Below are 5,496 nucleotides of genomic sequence, written 5' to 3'. Positions count from 1 at the left end.
GAGTTTTTCATTTATGACAAGCAGAGAGGGAAGATCTTTCTGATGTAAATGTTGCATTCTGTTGAAGAACCTGTTGACTGTCAGCTCCAAATTTTGACATTTCTCTTATATTTTTCAATTCAAGCTCTCATAGTCAACACCTTCTTCACTTGAGGTATAGTATATGTTCTATCTATTACTCCCGAATCTTCCAGCTCATAGTTGTTTCTTGAATTTAAAAATTTGATTATCCTATTGGTTGTTGCTGGCATGTCTGCCAGCTCTTCATTAGTAGCTAAAATAGCTTCTCTAGCCTTTTCAATTAATTCTTTCTGCTCAAAGATAATTTGGATGTTGGGCCAAATTTCATTCATTCCATCAATTATATTATTCCAAATAATCTCCTTCACTCTTCCTAGAGTGTTCCCAATAGATGATTCTTTCTCTGATTTTTGTAGTGCTTCAATCAATGTTTTTGCCCTTTGCATCTCCACCAAATGGTTACCATTTCCCCTTTTGATTTGATCTTGTAGCACATTAACTTGAGTTTCCAGTCTTTTAATCTCCTCAGTCTGTAGATTCATGCCTTCCATTGATCTGGCCAGTTGTTCTGTGCTACTTCCTACTCCTATGGTAGCACTTTCTAGAGTGGTTATGGGAAGAGTTGTTAGAGGAAGGGCCTCTATTTTTTTGTTGGCCATCTGTGTTGCCTTTTCTTTCTCTTGCACCAATTTTTCCGTCTCTAATTCCATTCTTTTAATATGAAGAGTTTCTCCACTATTAATTTCATCATATCATCCTTTTGGCCCTATGTTTCCTCTATTTGCATGGTCAGTGAGTCATGTGTAGCAGGCATCTTGAGTTGCTTCTTCATAGCTACTATATCCAACTCTTTTTTCTTTATTATTTCTTCAGCTGCTTTCACATCTGAAGGATCATATCCAATCTTCACTACTAAGTCTTCTAAAGACTTAATTTTAGTGTCATTTGATTGTGATGAAACCCTTTCCATATTTAACTAGGATTGAGCATTTGATAGGGCTACGTGCATTTTAAAAAATTTCATGGAAGTTTTTGTTAGAGTAGATGAAATCATTTCACCTGTTTGTTTGTGCATTTCCAGATGATCATTTGGATGAAAACTTCTTGCATCAAACTTAAAATAAGTTTTCTTGTAATCTGTTGGAGTTTTGGGCTCTGTTGTCTGTGCTTCTAAATATGCCATATGCCTTTTGCCCTTTTCTGAATCAAAGGCCTAAAGAAGTTTGCCTTGTGCAGTTGCACTCTCTTTCCAAGATTGATAATAAGTGCTCTTTTTCAATATTTCATTCCTGATTTTGATCTCCCTGAATGTGTTGAAGATTGTCTCTTCCTTTTCTTTAGTCATATTTGTAGATGAGGACACTTCAAGGGATTGTTGCCTTTCTGAAATCAGAGTGGCAGGAAAGGATTCCCCCCTAGTTGGGAATGAATATGGAATATCAATGATATTGGTGACTATTTGTTGTGGCGATCCTTTGTCTATGTCCATGTGATTTCTGGGCTTCTTCCTGTATTTCAACTTGAATTCCCTCATAGAAGTATCGGTCCCTAGTGACTAATCTTCTCTAGGTCGTTTTCGTCTTACTCCATGCTCTTGTTCTTTTCCCTTTTCTATTATGTCTTCAGTGGTTTTATTTTCCTGTTGTCTTGGAGTCTGTGCACTAGAAGAAGAGATCAAGTTTTCCTTAGCCTCCTACAATGTGTCAGGAATCCACTCAAACTTGTTCATGTATTTTTAAATTTCAGGCCTTTGAGTGTGAATATAGGATGTTGACTTGTTCTCCACCCTCTTCTTGGAGATGATACCCCATGGGTCATAGGACCATGTAAAACTATAGGTGAAATTTATTTCTTTCAGTATTTTATCTTCCCCGCTGTTACAAATTAAGGGACCAATATGAGATTTGATCCTGAATTAGGACTTTTTCTTAGCTGCTACAAAATGCACGTCATCTGCATTAATAATTTATCTAATGTATTCAAGTGCAAATATCCTCATGGGGAGGAGCTTTGGTAGCTTATAAGGGGCCAACTCACAGCCATATACTCTTAATTCAATGTAATTTTGGTACAAGCACCAATCACCTGTTCTTGCTTGTTCTGTCAACTGCATAATTATTCTTATTTCTTCACTAATCTTGGGTTCTGCAGTCCAATTGAGGAGGCTCATTAATGGGTTAGAACATATTTGGTAGCTGAAGTCTTTTGAGTCCTTCATCACTAATGTTGTCCAGAAAATAACAGATTGGGGTTCACCTTCCTCATTCAACTTGCTCATTGAAAATTGGAACATGTCTTCCTGAAAATATACCAACATATACACAAAAACTAAGGAGTAATGAAACACTTCTTTAGTGAATAAATTGAAAAGCTACTCATGAATGGAATCTACTAAAAATTGGATAAAATTGAAGAGAATAGAGGGCTTGGATTTTGTTGACAGAATAGACAAGAAAGCTATGAGAGCTTCATCAAGCCATTGATCTCAACAATAGTCAAGTAAATAAGAGAGAACAGTGACAATGTGCCTAGTTCTCCTGTGAGGGAAAATAAAGGAGGAATAAGGAGGATTATTGCTTGGAAGAGGTGCGTTCTCAGTTATAAAGAGTTCTAGGGTTTTAGCTCTTTTAGAAAAATCAAGTTTCTGATACATTTGAGTGAGAATCTCATGGGAAAAGGGAGTAGTTATTTCAATAATAGGGTCCTGCATCATCTGCGTAATGGACTTGACATCAATGGTAAACAAAATATTTCCGATTTGGGCCATCACTACCCTTGGTTGCGGATTGTAGCATGAGTGGCATTTCTTGATCACTTCTACGCTACTGTGTGTTTTAGGAAAAATGTAGAAAGGTAGATTAATGTCTAAGAGGTTGATGCCATCCATCTCCTCCACAAATTTCTCCTCCCACTAGCTGTATATGTCGAACAAATTAATCTCTGACAGTGTTTCATGTATCTTAAAATCCCTGTCCGCAAGTGGTATGTGATCCAAATGCAATGGTGGGTCTGCCATTGGATTGAATATTTTTTGTTCATTTTTCTTTGGTGCCATGGTTGTCTTCTCTAAAAACCTCTGATAATGTCTTGAGTTGAATTTGTAACAGAAAAGGAATAGACAGAAATGGGAATAGTGAGGGAGGAAGAAAAGGGATTAACCATAAGTGGGATTCGAGAATGGGAACATTCGATCACTGCAGAAAAATGGATCTATTTTGTGATTGCACTGCTGCTTTTGTATGCACTGTGCACTCTATGTGTATGTCTGGAGGGAAATGAAATGCACCTGATAGTAGAAATAGCTATTAAAATTTGAAAATGGCGTGACATGATGCTTTTATAGATTTGGAGTGATGTCATTGGATTGGACTTACTTGGTGTGGATCCATTGGCTAATGGCCTAGCGAATTAAATGCATAACAGTGGGAATAGAAGTGATAGGATAGATGGGACGAGTTGGCGTCCTGAGGTGGTGGGAGTGATCAAACGGTCATAATGGTAGAGCAGTTTAAGTAATGAAATAAACCACTTTTCAGGGGCCTAGGAGTGGTAAGCGATATGGGGGGGTGTGAAATTAAGAGGGTAGCGATACGTTAGTGGTTGGAAACCACTAATTTTGGACCCCCCTCCGGGATTAACTTTTAGAGGGGAAGGGGGGAACAGAAAATCACACGAGCCATTGGATCATAAGGGGTGAGTTGGGATTTGGTGAGAGATGGGGAATAGATAAGATAGAATGTGACAGATGAATTCGTGGTGCGGTAGGGAAATAAATGAGGGGTGGCGGACTATAGCGATAGAGAGTATAGCATAAGGTTAGGGGAAGTAATATTGAAAACCGATATGAGACCTCTTCCCCTTTTTATTTCTCCTCCCGACCTTAGGAAAAACAATAGGATGCGTCTTCCAACCTTAAAACAACATTAATGTCTTTCTTTCCTTGGATTTTCCTCCATCTACCTACCCTTATTTTTCTAATATAGAATTTTTTCTTTTTGCATTTGCAAGGTGCACTTGGACTATCAAACCCTTTCATTTTTTATTTTATTTCTAGCCTACTTTATCACTTATTTCTCCCATTGGTCTAGATTAAACAGTTGAACCAATTTTATTTCTACCTAGCTATTGATTTTCCAAGATTAAACTGTTTGGCATATCTTTATTTTATACCCTATAAACAAAATTTGATATTTGTTCAATCATGCTTAGACTGTGTGATTTGAACAACATTTGTGGTTTTCTTTTTCTTCATATTTTTTCCTCTTTTGTTATTTTTCTTCTTTTTATATACCCTCTTTTCATTTTTTTTTTTTTTTTGTGAAATGAATTGAATATTGGAATCTATGAACAATTTGAAATCTAAAAATTATGAAATACTCAATCACCTTTAGATCTTATAAATTATAGGACCCTAACAGTGGCTCCAGCTGGGAATGGCACTTGTTAGCTTGAAGTGTCAAGAACACATGACTAGTAGCCTTGAATCCTTCAAATCTCCATTAATTTCAATCTAATTTCTTTTTGTCAAATGAATAATCAATGTAAAAACATGAAGAACTGTGATATTTACAATGGAGTGGGGAAATCTGTGTACTCAAGAAATTTAATTCTTCAACATCCTGCCATTGACAGGACCTCATGACAATTCTGTTCCATCTAACTCCTTGAGGAAAAATGCATTGTTTCCTCTGAAAGAAAAAATGATATATGGGCCTTTCAAAAGATTTTCAAATTTACCATGTTTCCATTTGTCTTCTCTTCTTGAGTCCCATTTCAGTACTTTATCTCCCAGGTTGAAATCATCAGTTTTGGTTTTTTATCAAAAAATTTCTTTATGTTTTCCTGGATAACCTGAGTTTTATTGTATACCTCTTCTCCGGACTACTGCAATTGATTTGTCTGATATATATTTCTTTGTATATCATTTGGCTCGCTTTGTACCTCCTAAATGATATTCATAACTGGTACCCCCATGGAAGAAGGTAAAACTGCATCTATTCCATAAACCAGTTGAAATGGGGACATGCCAATGGATTTATTTGTAGCCAATCTATCGGCCCATAATGCATAGATCAATTTGTTATGCCATGACTTTCTATTGTCCTCCAGAATCTTCTTAGTTATGTTTACCAAGCTCTTGTTGGAAGATTCAGCCAACCCATTACGTTGATGGTAATAAGTTTTTGAGTGACCCAAAGAAATATGGTGCTTATGACAGAATTCCACCATCTTTTGTGATTTGAAAGCTGCAGTATTATCAGTGATCAGTTTCGTAGGACAACAAAATCTTGAAAGGATATTGGTTTCAAGGAAATTATAATAACATAATCAGTAGCATCTCTCGAATGGATGGCTTCTATCCATTTGGTGAAGTAGTATCTGGCCATCAGGATCCATTTGTGTTGGGCAGAGGATGAAGGAAGAATTTCACCAATGAAATCCAATCCCCATTGTTGTAAATGGCTTTCAACAGAG

This window comes from Pinus tabuliformis, chromosome 5_2 (assembly GCF_031772625.1).
Source record: "Pinus tabuliformis cultivar Carrire ecotype Pingquan chromosome 5_2, CPIR1, whole genome shotgun sequence".
NCBI classification, from domain to species: Eukaryota; Viridiplantae; Streptophyta; class Pinopsida; order Pinales; family Pinaceae; genus Pinus; species Pinus tabuliformis.
The sequence above is the reverse complement of the archived record's forward strand: the minus strand, read 5'-3'. Positions refer to the sequence as shown.